This window comes from Mobula birostris, chromosome 17 (genome assembly GCF_030028105.1).
Source record: "Mobula birostris isolate sMobBir1 chromosome 17, sMobBir1.hap1, whole genome shotgun sequence".
In the NCBI taxonomy this organism is placed as follows: Eukaryota; Metazoa; Chordata; class Chondrichthyes; order Myliobatiformes; family Myliobatidae; genus Mobula; species Mobula birostris.
In genome coordinates this window covers 41,567,734-41,585,990 of record NC_092386.1, presented here as the reverse complement: position 1 = coordinate 41,585,990, position 18,257 = coordinate 41,567,734, and positions in this window count along the sequence as shown.

The window sequence follows — 18,257 nt, the reverse complement described above, 5'->3', positions numbered from 1 at the left end:
CTCTAAAGCTTTAATGTCCTTCCTGTAATGTAGAGACTAAAACTGCACACAATATTTCACATGTAGCTCAGCCAAAGTTTATACAGCTGTAAACCTTTTGTCTAAACCTTGTAATTTTAAATTTTTCTATCGTCTCTTTTTTTGATCTCTTTTCTCAAAACGAAAAGAACCATAGCTTATCCAGTTGATCGATATATCTGTTATTCTTTATTCCTTGAAGCATTCTGATACGTCCCCTTCTGCAGCTTAACCAAACTCTTCTAAGTGTGATTACCAGAAAAAGACAAAATATTATGTCTGGGGCCAAACCCCAAGTTTTATGTAGTTTTGTGTTAATTTTCTGGCCTTTGACTCCATATCTCAATTTATAACCCCAAGGACACTGAATTCTAACTGCATTTTTAACTGACCTCAAAAATTTCTGAAGGCTCCTTTAAGATTGTATATTTAATGTATGTTATTTCTTATTGTTCATCGTATAAGATGTACCACTCACTTTACTGCATTAAATTTTATTTGCCTATGTCAGTCGATTTCAGTTCCACTCACACCTCAGGAACTGCAGTGGTTCAAGAAAGCAGCTCTTCCTCGATACTTACCAGGGATGGGCAATTAAATTGTTTGATGAAGTTCTCCTGAATATCAAAAGAATGCATATGGTGGAAATCCAATACTGTATAAATATTGAAAATGCTGGAAGCACACAGCAGGGCACAAGGCGTCTATGGAAAAGGAGAGAAAGAAAATGTTTCAGGTCAAAAATCCTTTGAGAAAGAGAGAAAACAAAGATCTATTCTGAATGCCGTCAGCATTTTCTATTTTTAAGTTCTCTTGGTTAATTATCATTGGGGCCTGAGGGAATCAGATAAGTAGGGTGAATAGAGATTGGGGGTCCATCAGGTCACTGAATCAAAAGAAACAAGTGGGGTTTCTACATCATGGAAGAGTGAGAAAGGTGGTTCCTGAAGATAGAAGACTTATTAGAGGATTTTTTGAGGATCTGGTGTTGTATAATGGACACACCCTAGAAATGTTGGCCCAATTTCTCCTGAAGTGTTCCAAAGGAAGAGGGGCATATGGAACGATGCAATTTGATGGGGGGGGGGCAATTAAAAGGAGATCCTGGTTAAATTTCTGGAATGATGCAAAGTGATCCAAACGTAGTCATTATCGAGTTTCACTCCATGGTAAGTACGTTTGTACATTTTTCATGATGTAATTTTGAAACAAGTTGAGCTAGACTATCTAATTTCTGGGTTAAAATAAATAGCTTGCTTTTATTTTAACAAAGATTTTGTCATTTAAAATTTAACTTGAATAATAAGTCCTTTCTGCTAATTGCAGGAATCAGTTAGATATGTACCAATTGTCACATCAAACCTATTATATTTATTTATCTAGCTATGTACTTAATCTAACAAAAGCAACCAAAATATTAGAACAATACATGTTGCATGTGGACTCTAGTTCTAGCTGTGGACAGCAAGATGGTTAGTCAACATGCAGGGAGACAAATTTGCACTTGGTACACAGACTGATGTATTTTCATCTCAGTTTTTTTTAGCGTGTGGCTTCATTGCAGATCTACAATGTGCATTTGAAAAATAAAGCTGTATTCATGTGCTGTGTTGGCCTCTGGTATTTTGAGGCTTTCTACTTGGTTCCAGACTACTTACCTCCATGGTCTTTCATAGGAACTGAATAGAACTTCACAAAAAAACCACAAATGTGCCTTTTAACTAAATGATACAAAACTCAGTTAAATGGAAAGCCAGACTGTTCCTTAGGGACTTAAAGCTTCAACTGGCACAAACTTTTCTCAAAGAATCTACCTTTGGCCAACTTTAGATTTGTTTAAATTGAATACAGATGTCTTACATTAGTTTACTGTGCAATAATAAGGGCTGTGGCTTTTATATTTATCCAATCTGAGAAACACTTGCATTGAAGTGAATTGATCTGTGAGAATTCTTCCAAGTGTGAAAATATTCCAGCAAAACAGCATTGTGTGAGAGGCCAGTATCAAATTATGTTCAAGACCTCAAGGGCATAATATTCTAACAAGTGCAACATGCAATACGTCAAGTTTGTTAGAGTTGGCAACCCTAGACTTGCTCAGATAATTGCATACAATTTGAATGGCAGGCCCTAAGTCATATATGAAAAGTGCCATGACCTCACTGTGCCAGGAGACTTATAATGGATGTTTCCCATCAAGAATGTATTTAGCTGATGGGTTCTAGATTTAATTCCATTAAGATGTTACACTGCATGATTAAACTTTTATCCAAAGTGTTCATGCAAGAAAAGGAAAGTCACAGCTTAACAGAATTCAAGAACTCAAATGGAAGTGTTTATGATTAAAAGAAATCCCATCAACACTTTCAAATCTTCATAGAGAGACTACTCTAAAGCTTCCACTTTTTCAGGAAGGTACTAATTAAGCTGGCCTTCTGTACAGTTAGTGGCCACTTTATTAGCTACACATGTAAATCTGCTTGTTAATGCAAATATCTAATCAACCAATCACGTGGCTGCATCTTAATGCAAGAAAACATACAGACATGGTCAAGCTGTTCAGTTGTTGTTAAGACCAAACTTCAGAATGGGAAAGAAGTGTGATCTAAGTGACTTTGACCGCTGGTGCTAGATGGGGTGATTTGCGTATCTGGGAAACTGCTGATCTCCTGGGATTTTTATGCACAACAGTCTCTAAGGTTTACAGAGAATGGTGTGAAAACGAAAATACATCCAATGAGTGGCAGCTCTGTGGATGAAATACCTTGTTAATGAGAAAAGTTCGAGGAGAATGGACAGACTGGTTCAAGCTGACAGAAAGGTGATAGGAACTGACAGACCTCAGATAGTCAGGATGAAGACCCACACCTCCCTCCCCATTGTCCTCAATATAGGTGTCTTCAGGGCTGTGAGCTGAGTCCATTGCTGTGCACTCTGCTCACATATGGCAACACTGCCAAACACCCGAGCAATCACATTGTTAAGTTTGCCAGTGACACAACAGTGGTGGGGTTCATCACCGACAATGTTGAGACAGCCTACAGCGAGGAAGTGGAAGAGCTCGATGTCTTGTGCCAGGCAGATAACCCCTTCCTCAATATCAACAAGGCAAGGGAGTTGGTTATCAACTTCAGCAGAACTTGCACCACTGAAACCCCTTTTTACATCTGTGGCTTGGCACTGCGAGCAGTTTCAAACTCCTGGTAGTGTGCATCTCGCTCAAACTCTCATGGTCCCAGAACACATTATACACAATCAGGAAAGCTCACCAATGCCTTACGTTCTGAAGAGGCTGAAGAAAGCTGGACTTTGCACATCTATGCTTCAGTCATTCTACAAATGTGCAGCGGAGAGCGTCCTAACACTGCACGGTGTGGAAGCTGCACTGCAGCGGATGGGAAGGCTCTACAATGGATCACCTCCTCCAGCCATCCACAATGACAGACCTATAAATGGAAAAAAGTATATCAACAACATCATGAAGGATCCCACCCACCCTGCTCATGGACTGTTTGTCCCACTCCCATGTAGCATCCACATCAGGACCACCAGGCTCAAAAACAGTTACTTTCCCCAAGCGGTAAAGCTGAACAACACCCCTACCCACTAAGCCACCCCACTACACCCCCACCACCATTACCACTTTATCATTTCCTACAAGTCATATTATGTCCAGACACTACTTTGTCTAGTGTTGCTTCAAAGTCATACTTTACTATCGGTCTATGTATATAAGCTATCTTATGTATTTATATTTATTGCATTTTGTTTATTGTGTTCTTTATCTTATAGTGTATTTTTTGTGCTCCATCTTATCCAGAGTAACAATTATTTCATTCTCCTTTACACTTGTGTACTGGAAATGACATTAAACAATCTTGAATCTTCAATAACTGCACGTTAGAACAGCAGAAGAGCATCTCTGAATGCACAAAGCATCAAACCTTGAAGTGGATGGGCTACAGCAGCAAAAGACCATGAACCTACACTTCCTGTACCTAGTAAACTGGCCACTGAGCATAGCTCGTAACTATATACTGTGTCAAGATTCAGGTCAATTAGCATAAATGAATAAAACATGAAAATTAAGAATATGCATCCAATAGTGCATTTCTGTAAAGGAGTTCAAATGAGTCTTCCCTCTGTACTTTTGAATATTGTGGGCTCTCCAATTTTTGTATCACTGTCAGCATCAACACTCTGGGTTAGATACATGCATTGTGAAGCTCCCTAATTGCTTCATCAGTATAGAGCAGGCATCTGCTGCATGGCAGTTGTATGGGATAGCAATAAATTCACAATTATTACTGAATAAACTTCCTTTGAAAACTTATGCCTACTAATGCATTGAGTCTTCCTAAGTTTGCTTAATTTATATTTCATACTGCAGATATTCTTCATCTGGGCCGAACTTAGACAAAAAAATTGATAAACAATAGGACAATTGATGTAACTTCTGCTTAGTTTTCTTCCTAAGAAAATGTTTACTTTAAATCTACCTTATTTTGCATTCAAGCTTGCCCATCATGATGTTCATTACCTCTTTAAAATGGTTTAAATACTACAATGTTATTAACTTTTATCTGGGTAATTTTGATCAAATAACATACTGTGAATTCTATTGCTAAAATGAGGACAATATATCATTCAAGCATTATTTACTTCCAGGTTGACTTACACTTTTGAAGCAGGCAAGGGAATGCAATGGCTACTCTTGTTTCTTTTGTGTTTTTATGCCTATAATTAATTCCATAGACCTAAAGCATTTATGTACCTATTAATGTATAGTCCAGTCAAGCATAAAGCCAAACACATTTTCAATTAATGGTGGAGCATTCTATTATAGACAATCCTCCTAATGTGAAACAGGTAAATTATTCTTCAACAAATTGAATTTTCAATGAGTAGATTAATGCCATTTTCCATGTTACATGATATATTGTGGAGATCTGATGAAAAAGTTACGGATTTGAAACAACAACTTGGATTTTCTTGAGAAATGCCAACAGTTTAATTTGAAAAGTCCAAGATCCCCCATGTTATAAAGTTCAGGTCCCCTGTGTAGTTCGGTGAGAAGGTGTAAATTTTATACATCTTGCCACTGTCACTCTGACTGCACTCTGATGTTGATCTACGGCAGTGAATTGCCAACTTTCTGCAGTAGGCTCTTTGTTAGACCTGGTGCAAGTTCAGTAGCTCTGATCATTTTGGTCGGAAGGAAGATCTGAGAGGCAGAGCACCAAGTTTCAAATAATTTTCAGGTATGTAATTAATGTACTCTACATATTTAAGTGTGTCTGAGTGTTTTCTATCATCCTTCAGGCATCCTAAAGCACTTAAGCTCCATGATAGCTGGTTTGCCCTGGAGACACTGTTTTGTTTGCCATATTTAAGGAATGATGTATGTACACTTTTTTTCTGGATGAAATGTTTGATATAATGAGTCAGTTGAACCCTATCTCATTGGAGTTTAGAACAAGAGGTGATCTTATTGAAATATAAGATTTTTCGGGTGAAGTAATAGAGTGGATGCTTTCCCGTACGGTGGGTAATTAAAGTCAGGGCATGGTTTCAGAATACAGAGTTAGCCTTTTCAGGTGAACCATAGAACCATAGAAACTACAGCACAGAAACAGGCCCTTTGGCCCTTCTTGGCTGTGCCGAACCATTTTCTGCCTAGTCCCACTGACCTGCACACGGACCATAACCCTCCATACACCTCCCATCCATGTATCTGTCCAATTTATTCTTAAATGTTAAAAAAGAACCCGCATTTACCACCTCGTCTGGCAGCTCATTCCATACTCCCACCACTCTCTGTGTGAAGAAGCCCCAACTAATGTTCCCTTTAAACTTTTCCCCACTCACCCTTAACCCATGTCCTCTGGTTTCTTTCTCCCCTTGCCTCAGTGGAAAAAGCCTGCTTGCATTCACTCTATCTATACCAATCATAATTTTATATACCTCTATCAAATCTCCCCTCATTCTTCTACGCTCCAGGGAATAAAGTCCTAACCTATTCAACCTTTCTCTGTAACTGAGTTTCTCAAGTCCCGGCCACATCCTTGTAAACATTCTCTGCACTCTTTCAACCTTATTTATATCCTTCCTGTAATTTGGTGACCAAAACTGAACACAATACTCCAGATTCGGCCTCACCAATGCCTTATACAACCTCATCATGACATTCCAGCTCTTACACTCAATACTTCGATTAGTAAAGGCCAATGTACCAAAAGCTCTCTTTACGACCCTATCTACCTGTGACGACACTTTTAGGGAATTTTGTATCTGTATTCCCAGATCCCTCTGTTCCACTGCACTCCTCAGTGCCTTACCATTAACCCTGTATGTTCTACGTTGGTTTGTCCTTCCAACGTGCAATACCTCACACTTGTCAGTATTAAACTCCATCTGCCATTTTTCAGCCAATTTTTCCAGCTGGTCCAAGTCTCTCTGCAGGCTCTGAAAACCTTCCTCACTGTCTACTACACCTCCAGTCTTTGTATCCTCAGCAAACTTGCTGATCCAATTTACCACATTATCATCCAGATCATTGATATAGATGACAAATAACAATGGACCCAGCACTGATCCCTGTGGCACACCACTAGTCACAGGCCTCCACTCAGAGAAGCAATTTTCTACCACCACTCTCTGGCTTCTTCCATCGAGCCAATGTCCAATTCAATTTACCACCTGTCCATGTATACCTAGCGACTGAATTTTCCTAACTAACCTCCCATGCGGGACCTTGTCAAAGGCCTTACTGAAGTCCATGTAGACAATATCCACTGCCTTCCCTTCATCCACTTTCCTGGTAACCTCCTCGAAAAACTCCAATAGATTGGTCAAACATGAACTACCACGCACAAAGCCATGTTGACTCTCCCTAATAAGCCCCTGTCTATCCAAATGCTTGTAAATTCTGTCTCTTAGTACTCCCTCCAATAACTTACCTACTACTGACGTTAAACTCACTGGCCTATAATTTCCCAGATTACTTTTCGATCCTTTTTTAAACAACGGAACAACATGAGCCACTCTCCAATCCTCCGGCACTTCACCCGTAGACAGCGACATTTTAAATATTTCTGCCAGGGCCCCCGCAATTTCAACACTAGTCTCCTTCAAGGTCCAAGGGAACACCCTGTCAGGTCCCGGGGATTTATCCACTTTAATTTTCCTCAAGACAGCATGCACCTCTTCCTTTTCAATCTGTACAGTTGCCATGGTCTCACTACTTGATTCCCTCAATTCCATAGATTTCATGCCAGCTTCCTTAGTAAATACAGACGCAAAAAACCTAGTTAAGATCTCCCCCATTTCCTTTGATTCTGCACAAAGCCGACCACTCTGATCTTCAAGAGGACCAATTTTATCCCTTACAATCCTTTTGCTCTTAATATACTTGTAAAAGCTCTTTGGATTATCCTTCACTTTGACTGCCAAGGCAACCTCATGTCTTCTTTTTGCCCTCCTGATTTCTTCCTTAAGTATTTTCTTGCACTTCTTATACTCCTCAAGCACCTGATTTACCCCGTTCCCTATACATTTCATACAACTCCCTCTTCTTCTTTATCAGAGTTGCAATATCCCTTGCGAACCAAGGTTCCTTATTCCTATTCAATTTGCCTTTAATCCTGACAGGAACATACAAACTCTGCACTCTCAAAATTTCCCCTTTGAAGGCTTCCCACCTACCAATCACATCTTTGCCAGAGAACAACCTGTCCCAATCCACGCTTTTTAGATCCTTTCTCATTTCTTCAAATTTGGCCTTCTTCCAGTTCAGAACCTCAACCCTAGGACCAGATCTATCCTTGTCCATGATCAAATTGAAACTAATGGCGTTATGATCACTGGAACCAAAGTGCTCCCCTACACAAACTTCCGTCACTTGCCCTAATTCATTTCCTTAACAGGAGATCCAATATTGCATCCCCTCTAGTTGGTCCCTCTATATACTGATTTAGAAAACTTTCCTGAACACATTTTACAAACTCTAAACCATCTAGACCCCTAACAGTATGGGAGTCCCAATCAATGTATGGAAAATTAAAATCCCCTACCACCACAACTTTATGTTTGCTGCAGTTGTCTGCTATCTCTCTGCAGATTTGCTCTTCCAAATTGAAGCTGAGAAAGAATTATTTTCTCAGTGGCTTATGACTCTGAGAATCTTTATGGAAAACGGTTGCGAAAAAGAGTTATTCGAAAACATTCTGGGTAGGGTTAGGGATTTCTTGCCTTAAGGATGTCAAGGCTTATAGGACAAAAGCAGGGAAGTAATGTTGAGACTAGGATTAAATCAGGCACAATCCTATTGAATGGTGGAACAGTCTTAAAGGGTTGATCAACCAACACTTTCTGTTTCTGAAACTCTTATGTTCTTGCTCATCAAGAACGCTCTCACAAGAGGATCTGCTGAAGGCAAGAGGGCATTGTCTGTAGCTCCACAGATGTCCTGTTTTTATATCGTACATGGACATCTTGGTTGGCATGAATGAGTTGGGCTGAAAGATCCTTTCCCATGCTGTATCACTGTCTGAATCTATAGTCTCTATCCAACGTCATAGCCTTTTGCTTTTATGTTATTGAAAACAGCTTCCACTTCACCCCTGGAAGAAACACACATCCTATTCATTGCTTCTGGTTCCAGGCAATGCAGCTGCTTGTGCTAATCTTTGAAGTATCCTTCTTGTTTATTTACTGTAAGTGTTCAAGTGCATCAGCCATTACTGAGGCACTTTATGAAAGCATCTTTAGAATAAGAAAGTCAAGGAGACAGACAGCACTGAATTAGGCTGTTTACCCATGACATATGTACTGCCCATCAAGCACCCATCTTCACTAATCCCAATTTTTTCCCTCTTGCATCCCCGTTCCCCCACCCCTCACACCCTCAACACCCCAGGTTTTCATTCTCCTGCTGTTCACCTGGAGGTAATTTACAGTAGTCAATGAATCTACCAGCCTGCTTGTCTTTGGCATGTGGGAGAAAACAGGGTCACCCAAAGGAAATGCACCTGGTTGCAGAGATAACATGCTAACTCATCACAGCCAGCAATTTGAGGTCAGAATTGAACCTGGATTTCTGGAACCACGAGGCACATGTACAAACTGCTGCATCTCTGTGCCACCGGCTCAAAGTAATTCAACTGATTTAATTCAATTTTAGAATTCAAAAGTGAATTGACAGTAAGTGGACAGAATCCAGATAATAGTTTTGTCTTTTAGTTTGAATAAATTACTTCACATGGTCCAGTCATGGGAACAAATGCTGACAGCTATAAATTCTTCAGAGAGTTTTATTTACAAGGAGAGGTTACATAAAGCATTACATTCAATTCTGTTCAGTTGTGGAATTTCTAAAGGAGCCTCAGTAAAACAGTGCTGTAACTCAAAATATTTTTGCTCAGAAGGATTTGATGGTTATTTATTGATAATTACTTTCATCAAAAGGGGAAAAATGCATTATTGGTGTTTTTGATTTCTACCATTCACTGACACTATATATTAATAGTTCCTCACATAAAATAGACAAACAAGCACTATTGGCTAGTGATGCGACTTAAATTTCATTTGTTGGCTAATACTTATGCAGCACCATTTCGAAAGTCTACAAGGAATACATAAAATTATTTTATTACTTATTCTAATGCAAGAAGCTAATAAACCGCAGTTTGTTAATTGGAAGCATTCAAAGAGGTTACTGTTGAATATATTGGGAGGACTTAATCGTGTAATAGTGGAAGACACTAACAGTCATCAATCACTTTTCTTTTTGGATTGCGATGCAGGGAAGGATTTTCATAAGCAGTACTTCATAAAACAAAATGGGTGGGCAGGCTGAGATGCTGCTTTAGAGAGAATGACAGCCAAAATCTTCAAGGGATATCAATTAGTTTAAGCGGAAATTACCATTTCAGATTATAGCCAAGATCCTCTCTTTTTTAGTTTCTGAGCATTAGCTGTTGGTAAACTTCTTCTGTTCTCACTCTGCCCTAATTTAAGTCCATCTTGTGCTTTTTTATCTATCTATTTTTCACATAATCAATCCTTCTGTCATTTCATCATTCCTGCCTTTCACCCATTCCCTTTGATTCTTTCTTTCTTTTCCAATACCTTTGGCCATCTTAATTGTTCCCAGTATTGATGAATGTTCAAAGACTTAAAACACTAAATTTCCCTCCACAAGCACCACCCGACTGGTGGAGCTTATCCAGCATTTTTTGATGTCTATTATTTTGCTCTGTTTCAGCTCCAGCCAGAGTACCATGTCCATATCAGTGGACTATATCATAGAAAGGATGGTTTACTCTATTGGAAAAATGTTAAGGATTTGGAAATGGTACAGAATGAGCATTTAATGTTTCCAGAAATAGCAACCCAGAAGCTAGTTTGTTCCCCTTGCAGCAGAGAACATGCAAAGGAGATTAATTACAGGGGTTTAAAATTATAAAGGGTGTACAAGCAGTAGTTGAAGAGAAATAGATCTGAATGACTAAAATGTCGATAACCTGCGTACACTGAGAAAGGTAATTGGCAAACAAGAAGTGGCAGAAAGGTAAATGTTAAGGACAATGTTAAATGTGGATCTGTAGACAGATAGAGATTCAATAATTGCCCTAGTAATAGGTATAGGTAGCTGAGAGGAAAAAATACAGTAATATAGAGAAAGATAGGGATATTGGTATGCAGATATGATAAACTAAATAGCCTTTTATGATTACAGTTTTTAAAAAGAAACAAGTTAGACTTTTTTTACTTGAGTTTTACATACTGATAGCTACATCACCAAATTATAGAACATATAGAACAATTACAGCTCATTACAGGCCCTACGGCCCACAATGTTGTGCTGACCATGTAACCTACCCTAGAGACTGCCTGGAATTTCCCTAGCGCATGGCCCTCTATTTTTCTAAGCTCCATGTACCTATCTAAGAAGCTCTGAAAAGACCCTGTTGTATCCAGTTCTACCACTGTTGCCGGCAGTGCATTACTCGCACCCATCACTCTCTGTGTGAAAAACTTACCCTGACATCCCCTCTTTTCCTATTTCCAAGCACCTTAAAGTTATGCCTCCTTGTGTTAGCCATTTCAGCCCTGGGAAAAAGCCTCTGACTATCCACACGATCAATACCCCTGATCATCTATACCCCTCTATCAGGTCACCTCTCGTCCTTCGTCACTCCAAGGAGAAAAGGCCAAGTACAGTTAACCTATTCTCATAAGGTACACCCTCCAATTCAGGCAACATCCTTGTAAACCTCCTCTGCACTCTCTGTACGGTGTCCACGTCCTTTCTGTAGTGAGGTGACCAGAACTGAACACAGTACTCCAACTGGGGTCTGACCAAGGTCCTATATAGCTGTGACATTACCTCACGGCTCTTGAACTCAACCCCACGGTTGGTGGATGCCAACACACCATACGCCTTCTTAACAACACTGTCAACCTGTGCAGCAGCTTTGAGTGTCCTACTGACATGGACCCCAGGATCTCTCAGATCCTCTACACTGCCAAGAGTCTTACCATTTATATTATATTCTGTCTTCAAATTTGACCTACCAAAATGAACCAACTCACACTTATCTGGATTGAAAGTCCATCTGCCACATCTCAGCCCAATTCTGCATCCTATCGACGTCATGCTGTAACCTCTGACAACGCTCCAGACTGTCCACAACACCCTCAACCTTTGTGTCATCAGCAAACTTACTAACCCACCCTTCTACTTCCTCATTCAGGTCATTTATAAAAATTACGAAGAGGAGGGGTCCCAGAACAGATCCCTGTGGAACACCACTGGTCACCAGCTCCATGCAGGATATGAACCACCTACAACCACCCTTTTCCTTCTATGGTCAAGTCAATTCTGGATCCACAAAGCAAAGTCTCTTTGGATTCCATGTCTCCTTACTTTCTGAAGGAGCCTTGCATGGAGAACCTTATCAAATGCCTTACTGAAATCCATATACACTACATCCGCTGCTCTACCTTCATCAATAACATCCAGTTATGATGCATTTGTCATGGATTTGTTTTTCCAAGTATGTCTTTAATAAATAAGAAAGTTATTACTTACACCTAGCTTACACTGTTACGACACAAACATCATTTTAATAGCATCTTGATTGTCAAACAACATGTGAGGGTCACCAATATTTAGAAAAATACACCAATACATCAGTTGTGTCTCCCAGCTTTGACTCTACCATCAGAAAAAAATCCCACATGGAAATTTTATATTATCTCATACCCACAGCATTGGAATTCGTCCCTTATTCTAAGTTCCTTTTTGATGCAATAAAGGAACAGCAGTTATAATGGGTGACTTCAATCTACATGTAGATTGGGTGAACCAAATTGGTAAAGGTGCTGAGGAAGAGGATTTCTTGGAATGTATGCGGGATGGTTTTTTGAACCAACATGTCGAGGAACCAACTAGAGAGCAGGCTATTCTGGACTGGGTTTTGAACAACGAGGAAGGGTTAATTAGCAATCTTGTCGTGAGAGGCCCCTTGGGTAAGAGTGACCATAATATGGTGGAATTCTTCATTAAGATGGAGAGTGACGTAGTTAATTCAGAAACAAAGGTTCTGAACTTAAAGAGGGGTAACTTTGAAGGTATGAGACGTGAATTAGCTAAGATAGGCTGGCAAATGACACTTAAAGGATTGACGGTGGATATGCAATGGCAAGCATTTAAAGGTTGCATGGATGAACTACAACAATTGTTCATCCCAGTTTGGCAAAAGAATAAATCAAGGAAGGTAGTGCACCCGTGGCTGACAAGAGAAATTAGGGATAGTATCAATTCCAAAGAAGAAGCATACAAATTAGCCAGAGAAAGTGGCTCACCTGAGGACTGGGAGAAATTCAGAGTTCAGCAGAGGAGGGCAAAGGGCTTAATTAGGAAGGGGAAAAAAGATTATGAGAGAAAACTGGCAGGGAACATAAAAACAGACTGTAAAAGCTTTTATAGATATGTAAAAAGGAAAAGACTGGTAAAGACAAATGTAGGTCCCCTGCAGACAGAAACAGGTGAATTGATTATGGGGAGCAAGGACATGGCAGACCAATTGAATAATTACTCTGGTTCTGTCTTCACTAAGGAGGACATAAATAATTTTCCAGAAATAGTAGGGGACAGAGGGTCCAGTGAGATGGAGGAACTGAGCGAAATACATGTTAGTAGGGAAGTGGTGTTAGGTAAATTGAAAGGATTGAAGGCAGATAAATCCCCAGGGCCAGATGGTCTGCATCCCAGAGTGCTTAAGGAAGTAGCCCAAGAAATAGTGGATGCATTAGTGATAATTTTTCAAAACTCGTTAGATTCTGGACTAGTTCCTGAGGATTGGAGGGTGGCTAATGTAACTCCACTTTTTAAAAAAGGAGGGAAAGAGAAACCAGGGAATTATAGACCGGTTAGCCTAACGTCAGTGGTGGGAAAACTGCTTGAGTCAGTTATCAAGGATGTGATAACAGCACATTTGGAAAGCGGTGAAATGATCGGACAAAGTCAGCATGGATTTGTGAAAGGAAAATCATGTCTGACGAATCTCATAGAATTTTTTGAGGATGTAACTGGTAGAGTGGATAGGGGAGAACCAGTGGATGTGGTATATTTTGATTTTCAAAAGGCTTTTGACAAGGTCCCACACAGGAGATTAGTGTGCAAACTTAAAGCACACGGTATTGGGGGTAAGGTATTGGTGTGGGTGGAGAGTTGGTTAGCAGACAGGAAGCAAAGAGTGGGAATAAACGGGACCTTTTCAGAATGGCAGGCGGTGACTAGTGGGGTACCGCAAGGCTCAGTGCTGGGACCCCAGTTGTTTACAATATATATTAATGACTTGGATGAGGGAATTAAATCAGCATCTCCAAGTTTGCGGATGACACGAAGCTGGGTGGCAGTGTTAGCTGTGAGGAGGATGCTAAGAGGATGCAGGGTGACTTGGATAGGTTGGGTGAGTGGGCAAATTCATGGCAGATGCAATTTAATGTGGATAAATGTGAAGTCATCCACTTTGGTGGCAAAAATAGGAAAACAGATTATTATCTGAACGGTGGCCGATTAGGAAAAGGGGAGGTGCAACGAGACCTGGGTGTCATTATACACCAGTCATTGAAAGTGGGCATGCAGGTACAGCAGGCGGTGAAAAAGGCAAATGGTATGCTGGCATTTATAGCCAGAGGATTCGAGTACAGGAGCAGGGAGGTACTACTGCAGTCGTACAAGGCCTTGGTGAGACCACACCTGGAGTATTGTGTGCAGTTTTGGTCCCCTAATCTGAGGAAAGACATCCTTGCCATAGAGGGAGTACAAAGAAGGTTCACCAGATTGATTCCTGGGATGGCAGGACTTTCATATGAAGAAAGACTGGATGAACTGGGCTTGTACTCGTTGGAATTTAGAAGATTGAGGGGGGATCTGATTGGAACGTATAAGATCCTAAAGGGATTGGACAGGCTAGATGCAGGAAGATTGTTCCCGATGTTGGGGAAGTCCAGAACGAGGGGCCACAGTTTGAGGATAGAGGGGAAGCCTTTTAGGACCGAGATTAAGAAAAACTTCTTCACACAGAGAGTGGTGAATCCGTGGAATTCTCTGCCACAGGAAACAGTTGAGGCCAGTTCATTGGCTATATTTAAGAGGGAGTTAGATATGGCCCTTGTGGCTACGGGGGTCAGGGGTTATGAAGGGAAGGCTGGGGCGGGGTTCTGAGTTGGATGATCAGCCATGATCATAATAAATGGCGGTGCAGGCTCGAAGGGCCGAATGGCCTACTCCTGCACCTATTTTCTATGTTTCTATGTTTCTATGTTTTAATACTCATCAGACTAAAATACTTCTTATCCCTCTGGAAACTTTTGCAGAGGGGTCTTGTGCCATAGGTACGGAGTTTATTTATCCACAGTACATGCAAAGCACTGTATGAGAAAGCATTACAACCACCAGGCCTTCTGCAAGGTTGCACATTAAAATCAAATTATCTCCAATATTACTGGAGAAACAGCGATTTTGCCAAAGGCTACCATGGGGGTGAACCCGGGGGAAATTTTACTACAAGAGGCAGATAAAAACTTGGAACAAGCATCAAGCACTTCCTTCTCAATGAATAGACTTTGCGGAATCTGAGATATATATTCATGGTGTGAGAATGGGTAACCTAACACAAGTCCTCTCCAATAAATGAAAGCTTTTGAAGTAACATATTAGCACTTGTTTGCAGTCTGTTTGTGTTAAATGCCAGAAAGGGGAAATACTGAGAGGAGAGAACTATCAGGATCATTGCTTGTAAGGAGGCAGGAACGGGAATTTTATTTTACACCTGCTTTGTAGGACATATTTCTTTGCATTGCTAGTCATGCAAGAGTTATATTTATATTGGTAAGAATGCAAACTAACTCATGTGGATCAGATTTTCACCACATAAACTAGTTTCCATCTAAAGAAATCTCCCTGACTGTGAAACTATTGAAGACACAGGAAAGTGACTGAAGATAGCTCCAAGCCTATCTTCCAAATTACATTTGGATAAACATAAGTCATACTTGTAGCTGTATCAATTCACCTTCCTCAATGAGTGCAAAATTAAATTGTTATTTAATTCTGAGTATGCACTTGTCAGAACATACTGTTGGTGCCATTTACAGAGGCATTGACTGCTAATGCAAACAAATCATTTCGTAACTCTGCTGTAACATGCGAATCAGCTTAAGTCTGTCATCTGGAATTTTTAACTGCCTTTTTCAATGCTAGCTTTCTGACTCTATGAAAGAAAAGTTTTTACTCTTCCTGTTACAGTTACAATATCTTTTGCAGAGATCACTTGGCTAATTTTACTATTTTTATTTTTTGTTTCTGTCTTCCCAAGTTCAATTCCTTAAATGCATCAAGTGCCATCTGTAAGTTCCCCAGCCGTAAAAAGATTTCCCTATTATGCAATTTTTGTAAAACCTCAGTGATCAAGTTGTCTCCGTTACATTTGAGAATAGTTTTATATAAAGCCTTGTGTGGCTTGTACGTATGAATTGGGGTTAGTAAGTTGTGGGCATGTTATATTGTCGTTGGAAGCTTGCTGACACTTGTGGGCTGCCCCCAGCAAATACTTGGTTTGTGTTAGTTACTGATGCAAATAATACACTTCACTGAATGTTTTGACGTTTCAATGTACATGTGACAAACAAAGCTAATCTTTAATCTTTGGTTGTTCTCCATTCTATTTCTGATCTGTCAGAGTCACCCCTCTGTCAGCTATCTCTGTAAAAACTAGTTTTGCAATGACAGATAAAATTAAACCACAAACAATCCTGGCTCAATATTTCCCCTCTTGTAAGTTTGCTCCAAATATGCAGTCATTGACAGTTGGTGTTTCTGCAGACAATGTCTATATTCTGACAGATTCATGCTTGAAACTGAGCAGAAATGTTATTTTAGCAGACATCCCATCCTGCAAAAACTCATTTCAGGGAGGTCTCAACCGGAAGTCTCAACCTCATAGCAGTCTGTGTCAATGAATTTGTTAATTTTGCAAGACATCAGATTCACAACTGTTTTGTGAGACAGCTGACTTCTGAATTCTGTCTTAATGTGACGCACCATGCTGAATGTCCTTTCTACATCACAATTAGAATTTGGCAGCACCAAAAGCAGCTTCAGCAACTGGCAGAGCTGTTTGAATCTCAACTGCCCTGTGCTCACAGATTTTACTTTGGATAGCTTCCCCCAGAACTTATCAACTGGCAAACTTTTGTAGTTTGGCACCAGTCCTTCAGGTTAGTTGAGACATAATCCAGGACTCACCTCAACATGTCTTTTACAGTCATTTAACCCACCATGGGCAATAGAAAAGTCACTGTTGCAAACAGTGCAGCGAGCAACACTGTCATTATTTTTGACCCCCATTAGGCAGGGGTACACTTTAGTGTAGTCTGGGGTGAAGTACGTTTTATATTTTTTTTTGGAACACTCTTGCATGGCACTGCAGGACACTAAATTGAACTGATGGACAATGAAAGAGAGAGAGAGGTCGACTGTAAAGCCCGCCCATGGAGAAAACTGATAGGTCCACTTAGCACAAAGAGAGGCCAATCAGGATGCTCTCTCTGTCACTCTCTCGCTACATCTGTCACTCGCTCTCTATGTCTCTCTCTCTCTCTCTCCCTCTCGCTCGCTCGCTCTCAAAAAAATTGATTTCCGGGATATTGCATATAATTTGCAGGTGTCAGGGAGCTGCTGTCAATATGCGGGAGACTCCCGGAACTTCTGGGAGAGGTGGGATGTCTGTTTTAGATATATTGGTGAAGCTGAATTAATATAGTTCTAGGTATGACTTGTGTCTGTGGAGAGGTAATCTGCGAGATACCGTAGGACTGGAATTATTTTGAGTTCCTCAGCAACATCCAATGTTAAGAAACAACTTGGTTTTAACATTACTCATAGTTATTATTCCTGCTGGTAAGTTGGCGATGTGCTTGTATGCCTATTTTATGATCGCAGGTCACTGCTGGATACTAAGAACATCAAATATTCCAGGACTATCCCAGCAGTGAGTTGCGCGATAGCGATGGAGCTGGACTTATTGCGTACCATTGTTGTGATGTCACCTGAACTTGCTGTGTACTGTCATGCCAACAAGGTGCGCAGTCCCAAAAATAAATGTGCAAGTGATTGTCTTGGTCGTTTTTATCGTGATCGCAAGACCATGTTGGACATTGGTAATATAGAATATTGCAAGTCCGGTTCACTGGTTCTTTGGCGAGACTGATGGTGGGGGGACTGCATTGCCTCCCTTGTGGTGAGGACTCGGTCTAGACCGAAGCTGCAGGGTCACCTGTGGCAGCTGCAAGGTTAGGCAATGCCAAGCTGGTGCTGCCATCCATTGTTTGCTTGGTACTGTATTGCCCTGCACTATGCGCTCAGTGGAACTACAAACTAGACCAGGACAGCTTTGCATCAATCTAGACATGCCACACAGGGATTTGGGCTATATTATTATTCTTATTTTTTCACTTTGTGACTATCTTTTTTCTGAAATGGCAGCCATGTGTGCAATGAGCAGTGTGCTGTGTGCTTTTGGTATTGTCTTTTGTACCTTGGCCCCAGAGGAACACTATTTCATTTGGCTATACTCATGTATGATTGAATGATAACTAAACTTGAACTTGAACTTGTGGGGTTCACTATCAGACCATTCAGACAGATGATGCCAAACTTGTGGGGT